Below are 8,512 nucleotides of genomic sequence, written 5' to 3' on the forward strand. Positions count from 1 at the left end.
GTCAAGGCTATATATTGTCACCCTGTCTATTGAACTTCTATGCAGAGTACATCATGAGAAACGCTGGACTGGAAGAAACACAAGCTGGAATCAAGATTGCCAGGAGAAATATCAATAACCTCAGATATGCAGATGACACCACCCTTATGGCAGAAAGTGAAGAGGAACTCAAAAGCCTCTTGATGAAAGTGAAAGTGGAGAGTGAAAAGGTTGGCTTAAAACTCAACATTCAGAAAACGAAGATCACGGCATGCAGTCCCATCACTTCATGGGAAATAGATGGGGAAACACTGTCAGACTTTATTTTTCTGGGCTCCAAAATCACTGCAGATGGTGACTGCAGCCATGAAATTAAAAGACGCTTACTCCTTGGAAGAAAAGTTATCACCAACCTAGATAGAATATTCAAAAGCAGAGACATTACTTTACCAACAAAGGTTCATCTAGTCAAGGCTATGGTTTTTTCTGTGGCCATGTATGGATGTGAGAGTTGGACTGTGAAGAAGGCTGAGCGCCGAAGAATTGATGCTTTTGAACAGTGGTGTTGGAGAAGACTCTTGCGAGTCCCTTGGACTGCAAGGAGATCCAACCAGTCCATTCGGAAGGAGATCAGCCCTGGGATTTCTTTGGAAGGAATGATCCTAAAGCTGAAACTCCAGTACTTTGGCCACCTCATGTGAAGAGTTGACTCATTGGAAAAGACTCTGATGCTGGGAGGGATTGGGGGCAGGAGGAGAAGGGGACAACAGAGGATGAGATGGCTGGATGGCATCACTGACTCGATGGACGTGAGTCTGAGTGAACTCTGGGAGTTGGTGATGGACAGGGAGGCCTGGTGTGCTGCGATTCATGGGGTCGCAAAGAGTCAGACACGACTGAGTGACTGATCTGATCTGATGTCATGTTTCTGTGCATCTGTGCTAATTTTTCCTACAACAGAGTGTATCCTTTAAATTTGTAGATTCTGCTCTTCATTTCAGCAAAGTATACTTTTTTTTTCCTTTGAACACTTTATTCTCCACTTTCTGGGCTCTCTACTTCAGGGACTTATGGGCTTCCCGGGTGGCTCAGTGGTCAAGAACACGCCAGCCAATGCAGGAGACTTGGGTTCATTCCCCGGGTCAGGAAGAACCCCTGGAGAAGAAAATGGCAACCCACTCCAGTATTCTTGCCTGGAAATCCCACCAACAAAGAAGCCTGTCGGGGTCCAGTCCATGGGGTCACAAAGAATTGTACATGACTGAGTGACTGAGCATGCATGTACTACGTCAGGGACACTAAATGTATTTATATAGTAGATTTCTCTTGTCTCTTATTAATGTATACAATTTCTATAACTGCAAAACTCTATGTAGATGTAAGATGTCTTAGTTCAGGCTTCCACAACAAATTGTTATAGACTGGGTAGCTCATAAACATCAGAAATTTGTTTCTCATAGTTCTGGGGGCTAGGAAGTCCAAGGTCAAGGCACCAGCAGATTTAATGTTTGATGAGATCTCACGTTCTGGTTCATAGATGGTCATCTCTCTGTGTCCTCACATGGCCAAAGGGGCAAGAGAATTCTCTGAAATCTCTTTTATTTTTATTTTTAAAATGTATTTGGTTATGCTGGGTCTTAGTTGGGCTTCCCAGGTGGAGCTAGTGGTAAAGAACCTGTCTGTCAATGCAGGAGACATAAGAGTTGTGGGTTCGATACCTGGGTCAGGAAGATCCCCTAGAGAAGGAAATGGCAACATACTCCAGTATTCTTGCTTGGAGAATCCCATGGACAGGGGAGCCTTGCAGGCTAGTTCATAGGGTCGCAAAGAGTGGAGCACTACTGAAGCTACTTAGCACTCAGGGGTCTTAGTTTTGTCATGCAGGACCTTGTTCTCCGACTAGGAATCTAACCCGAGACCCCTGCATTGGGAGCAGAGTCCTAGCCAATGAACCACCAGTCCCCTGGAGTCTCTTTTTTTTTTTTTTGGAGTCTCTTTTATATGAGCATTAATTCCATTCATGAGGGCTCCACTCTCCTGACCTAATCACCTCCCAAAGGCCCCACCTTCTAATATCATCATATGGGGTTTTAAAATGACAACATATGAATTTTGGGGAGGACACAAATATTGAGTTCAGAACATAAGCATACTAATTATTGTTATAAGTATAATCCAAATATGGGAATTGTAATGTTATTTTTCAGTTCAAGTCTCAAATACCAAAACCTTTGTGAGTGACCTTTAGGTGTGTGTCTTCGAGTATGTGTACACACTTAAGCATATTAGTATATACATTTCTTATGAAACAGTAAAAAATATCCAACATATGCTACATGGGTGCCACTGTTTACAGCAAAGTTGAAGGGGAGAAAATAATATTTATTTAGGAACAGACATACCACAAGGTCCAGGTTTTACAAGCATGTGAATGTGTAGATAATGATATAGTAGACTGAGATAAAAGATATCACAGTAGTCCGTTTGTTTTCCAAGAACTTCAGGGACCAAGCAATATTTAGAACTAGTTTTTATTTAACCTTAATGCTTCAGAACTGTACAAAGCAATGACATAAGAACTTTATTACACATTAGCTCATTCAGTGCTCACAATAACTATGCTGCTGCTGCTGTTGCTAAGTCGCTTCAGTCATGTCCGACTCTGTGCAACCCCATAGACGGCAGCCCACCAGGCTCCCCCGTCCCTGGGATTCTCCAGGCAAGAACACTGGAGTGCGTTGCCATTTCCTCCTCCAATGCATGAAAGTGAAAAGTGAAAGTGAAGTCGCTCGGTCGTGTCCAACTCTTCGAGACCCCATGGACTGCAGCCTACCAGGCTCCTCCATCAATGGGATTTTCCAGGCAAGAGTACTGGAGTGGGGTGCCATTGCCTTCTCCCACAATAACTCTACAGACAAATATGATTTGACCATCACTCAATAAAGATGAGACCAAGCCTCAGAAGAGTTAAATGAATCCCCAGAGTTGCCTCACTGCTATATGGTAGAGTGGGTTTGGAACCAAAGTTTCCCAAAGCAGTGTTTCCACATTAATCCTCTCTCTCACCCATCTTTTGCTATAGTGGGAAGTTCTGAAGGAAAAAAAGAGCTGTGTGTGTCTTAAAAGGTATTCATATTTTAAGAAGTCAAATCTGTTGGTTCCCATGAATGCATATTATCTTTACAGCAATATATGTCAGAATTGTAAAACATATGGACTGTAAAACTTCTCTAAAAAGTCATTTTTAGTCACTGTCACTTGTCTTTTCTCAACTGCTCCTTAGATCCTTTAGTTCATGTTCCAAAAGGCACTCAAGCTCAATGTATTTAAAGTGAAACCCATTGTTTCACCCCCAAGAACTTTTTCTTCCTCCAAGTTTAGTCACTGACATCTCAGAGCTTCCTTTCTTTCTACTTTCTATTACTCATCAAAATTATTGCTTCTGTCTTTTCATTCCCTCATTTTCCTGGATCTGTTCCTCTTCATTCAAAATGTCACGTCTGGGGACTTCCCTGATGGTCCAGTGGCTAAGACTCCACACTCGCAATGCAGGGGCCCCAGGTTCAATCCCTGGTCAGGGAACTAGATCCCATCTACCTCAACTAAGAATTTGCATGCCACAACTAAGACTTGGTGCAGTCAAATAAAGTATTTTTTTTTAAAGGGCAAGGTATTGTAAGTTTATGTCTGGAATACTAATAGGTTAGAAGATTCTGTTTCCAATTTTTTAAGCATATGAATTAAATTTTTCATAGGCAATGATACAGTTGTATTAATTTCAGAAATAAAATAAAATTTTATTTTATTTTAAAATAAATAAACATTTATTTTAAATGCCTGAAACATTTCCAGGCATTTTAAATAAAATGCTCTCTCAATAAAAACTGTGTCTTTGAAAAAGCAGTAACATTCATTGTTAACACCATCTTATCTTTAAGTTCAGTTCAGTTCAGTTCAGTTGCTCAGTTGTGTCCGACTCTTTGCAACCCCATGAATCGCAGCACACCAGGCCTCCCTGTCCATCACCAACTCCTGGAGTTCACTCAGACTCACGTCCATCGAGTCAGTGATGCCATCCAGCCATCTCATCCTCTGTCGTCCCCTTCTCCTCCTGCCCCCAATCCCTCCCAGCATCAGAGTCTTTTCCAATGAGTCAACTCTTCGCATGAGGTGGCCAAAGTACTGGAGTTTCAGCTTTAGGATCATTCCTTCCAAAGAAATCCCAGGGCTGATCTCCTTCCGAATGGACTGGTTGGATCTCCTTGCAGTCCAAGGGACTCTCAAGAGTCTTCTCCAACACCACCGTTCAAAAGCATCAATTCTTCAGCGCTCAGACTTCTTCACAGTCCAACTCTCACAACTCTTATCTTTAAAGGTACTGATTAAATAAATGTATTTATTATTTTAATAGCTGCTAGGTAGCACAGTCTTTTGTGGCTCAGACAATAAAGAATCTGCCCACAGTGCAGGAGACCCGAGTTTGATCCCTGAGCTGGGAAGATTCCCCTGGAGAAGGGAATGGCTACCCACTCCAGTATCCTTGCCTGGAGAATTTCCATGGACAGAGGGGCCTCGAGGGCTACAGTCCGCAGGGTAGCAGAGAGTCAGTCACGACTGAATAACTAACACTTTCACTTTCACCCTCAAATGACTGGTGAATCTATTTTTTGTTTGTTTTTGTTTGTTTTTTTGTTTCTTTTATTTGGCAGTGTCAGGTCTTAGCATGGGCTCAGTAGACCCATGGCATGTGGGATCTCATTGCCTGGATCAGGGATCAAGCCCATGTCCCCTGTATTGGAAGGCAGATTCCCAGCCACTGGACCACGAGTGAAGTCCCAAACCTATTTGATACAGTTGATTTTTACTGTTGCTCCCCATCTCTTTACACAATATTATAAGGACTCTATCACTTAAAAATTGGGGGGTTTGGGGTTTTTTTTAAACATTTTTTAAATGTTCATTTATTTGGCTGAGTCAGATCTTAGTTGTATTTCGAAGCATGTGGGATCTTAGTTCCCAAACCAAGGACCAAACCCACATCCCCTGCATTGAAAGCAGATTCTTAACTACTGGACCACCGAGGAAGTCCCTGTTTCTGTTTTTATGAAAATGGTGTTAACAGTGATAAACTAGAGTACACATATTCCTCTCAGATTTCTCTTATCATTAAGGTACAACTCGTGTACAGAGAAGTTAGCTAACAGCATCTGGCTACCAGCATTAGTCCATATGTTAGATATCAGTAAAGTTTAGTTAAAAAAAAATTGTAGTATTTTTTCCTGTACCCCAGGGCAGCATCTATTGCACCCCCAGGACAGAGCACACGTGCCCTTTTGAAGATCACTGTAGTAAAGCATTGCTCTGATCCTGATCCTCTCCTGCCAGGAGGCCGATGGCAGTAACTTAGTGTTTGGCCTGGGCCATTCTTTCTACAGGACATGGCCTGACCTTAGCAAGTAAGTTGCCAGTTATGGCTTTCCTACCTTATATTCTCATTCATCAATGCTTGGGTTTGAGTCTCAGATTTAAAATAAATGGATAAATAAAATAATAATAACAACAATAAAAGCAAATACTACAGAACTTACTTCTTCCTAGTATTGTTCTGAGTTTTTACATATATTAATTTAATCTTCATTGCTTTCTGAAATAATATTATTATCCCCTTTTCTTTACAGAAGATAAAACTGAGACACAGAGATTATATAACTCCTCCAAAGTCACTATGTAGTAAATGGTGGTAGTGGGTGGATTGGAGTCTGGGTGGTTTAACTCCAGAGCTTGTTCTTAGAGCACTTGATTATTCTGCCCTGTTTCATATAACACATCATGGATTATTATAACAGGGCTGGAGAAGCAGTGCTAAGCTAGACGGCTTTCAGCCAATCCCAAGTTCAAAATGAGGCAGTGCTGCTTCTGACTGCTTCTGCTTCCGACAGAAACACTGGCACTGCTTGGGGGCTGAAATAGGAAGGAAGACTGGGAACCAGAAACGGCTTAAAAGCTGCAGCAAAAAACAGAGATTTTAGACTGATTCCAAGGAAAAGGAAATGAAAATAAGGAAACAGTTTCCATTTCCATGGCATCAAAAAGTTAAAACAATTAGTAACTGATTTAACAAAAGAAGTGCAAGAATTGTACACCAAAACTACAAAATATTGAAAGAAATTAAAGATGATCTAAATGATTGGCAAGACATCATACTCACGAATCAAAACGTTTAATATTGTCAAGATGGCATTACTCTGAATTGCCTTACGGATCCAATGAAATTCCAATCAAAATATCAGCATCCGTTTTTGCAGAAACTGGTGAGACGATCTTAACATTCATATGGAAATACAAGGGACTTAGAATAGCCAAAACAATCTTGAAAAAGAAGAACAAAGCTGGAGGAATCATGCTTCCTCATTTCAAAACCTAGTCAAAAACTATAGTAATGAAAATAGTGTGGTAATGGCATACAGATAGACACATAGCTCAATGGACTAGAACTGAGTGTCCAGAAATAAACCTTCTCATTTTTGGCTAACTGATTTTCAGCAAGGGTGCCAAGACTGTTTGATGGGGAAAAAATAGTCTTTTCAACAAATGGTGCTCAGACAACTGGATATCCATATATAAATGAATGAATTTGGACTCTGATCTCACACCCTAGTACGCAAAAAATTAACTCACAATGGATAACAGGCCTAAATATAAGACCTAAAACAGTGAGACTCTTAGAGGAAAGCATAGGAGTAATCTTTCTGTCTTAGATATGACACCAGAAGCACAAATGACACAAGAAAAAAATAAGTAAATCAGACTTCAGCAAAATTTTTAAATTTTGTGCTTTAAAGAACACTACCAAGAAAGTGAAAAGGCACCCTCCATGTATGTCTTGGCAGAGATGGCGCTTGCAGTCCTTGTTCCCGTAGTGTTTGGAGTAGAAGGAAAGGGGTAAGACTCTGGTCCCCTCAGCATCACATCTTTGGTACTGGTGGCTTCTGGTCTACTGGTTCTGTTCTCAGGTATCAGAAAAGAAGCAGAAAAAAGAAAAAAAAGTAAATAAATATAAGTGAAAAGACAACCCACAAAAGATTTGCAAATCATTTATCTGATAAGGGATTTGTGTTTAGGATATATAATCTAACAACTCAACAATGAAGAGAAAAATAACTCACTGAAAAATTGGCAAAAGACTTGAATAGCTATTTTTCCAAAGAAGATGTACGAATGGCCAATAAGATGAAAAGATGTTCCACATTATTACTCATTAGGAAAATGCAAATGAAAACCACAGTGAAATTGCTAAAAGGTACAGAGTTTCTTTGAAGGATGACAAAAATGTTCCAAAGCTGATTGTGGTGATGGTTACGCAACTGTGAATGTACTAAAACCCACTGAATTGTGCACTTTAAATGGGTGAATTCTAGGCAGGTGAATTATAAGCCAATAAAGCTGTTACCAAACACCCACAATGAGGCGCCACTTTCTACCTACCAGGATGGCTAAAAGAGAAAAAATAGACAGTAATAAATGATGACTAACAAGTAGAAAAATGGCAAGCCTCATACTGGCTGGTGGGATTGTGAAATGATGCATCACTTTGAAAGTTCCTCAAAATGTTAAACAATGTTAAACATGACCAGCAATTCCCCTCTTCGGTATATGCTCAAGAGAAATGAAAACATACTTCCACACAAAAACTTGTACATCAATATTCACAGAAGCTCTAATCTCAATAGCTAAAAAGTGGAAACAACCTAATTGTGCATGAACCGATGAATGAATAAACAATATGTGGTATATCCACACAGAGGAATAATATTTAACCATGAAAAGAAAGGAAGTAATGATACATGCTGCAACATGGATGAATCTTGAAACCATCATACAAAGTAAAAGAGGTCAGACGTAAAAGACCACGTACTGAGTGATTACATTTATAGGAAATGTCCTGAATAAGCAAATCCAAAGAGACAGAAAGTAGATGAGTGGTTTTCAGGGGCTGGAGGAAGGGGGAAATAGTGAGTGAGTGCTGAGGCACACAGGGTTTCTTTTGGAGTGACAAAAATACCCTAAAATTAGATAGTGATGGTTGTACAACTCTGTGAATATTCTGAAAACCACTGAATTGCACACTGTTTTAAAATATGTATTTATTTGGCTATGCCGAGTCTTAGTGGCGGCATGCAAACTCTTAGTGGCGGCATGTGGGATCTAGTTCCCTGACCAGGGATTGAACCTGAGCCCCCAGCACTGGGAGCGTGGAGTCTTAGCCACTGGACCACCAGGGAAGTCCCTGAATTGCATACTTTAAAAGGGCAAATTTTATGTGAATTATGTATCAATAAACCTATTATTGAAGGTTTTTTTTTTAATCATTAGTAATGTGATACCATGAATCAGAATAGAATTTAAAAGTCAAATAGTGAACAGGACTGTCATGAAAATATAGGCTATGACTCTGTATATTATAGAATAAGCATCTGAAAATACAGTTAATTTGCACAAGTAAGCCAAAGATAACAGCGCATATAATAGAAAA

General features: G+C 40.1%; 2 non-coding genes across 2 annotated transcripts; both read left to right on the forward strand.

Moving 5' to 3' along the window:
* The first annotated feature begins 3,488 nt into the window (after window positions 1-3,488).
* TRNAA-CGC (transfer RNA alanine (anticodon CGC)) lies at window positions 3,489-3,561 on the forward strand. The gene has a single exon. It is a non-coding gene; the product is annotated as a tRNA-Ala (tRNA).
* A 3,287-nt stretch (window positions 3,562-6,848) lies between these two features.
* Window positions 6,849-7,006, forward strand: LOC129651921 (small nucleolar RNA SNORA57). The gene has a single exon (XR_008714413.1). It is a non-coding gene; the product is annotated as a small nucleolar RNA SNORA57 (small nucleolar RNA).
* Window positions 7,007-8,512: the final 1,506 nt, after the last annotated feature.

This window comes from Bubalus kerabau, chromosome 4, assembly GCF_029407905.1.
Source record: "Bubalus kerabau isolate K-KA32 ecotype Philippines breed swamp buffalo chromosome 4, PCC_UOA_SB_1v2, whole genome shotgun sequence".
Taxonomy (NCBI): Eukaryota; Metazoa; Chordata; class Mammalia; order Artiodactyla; family Bovidae; genus Bubalus; species Bubalus kerabau.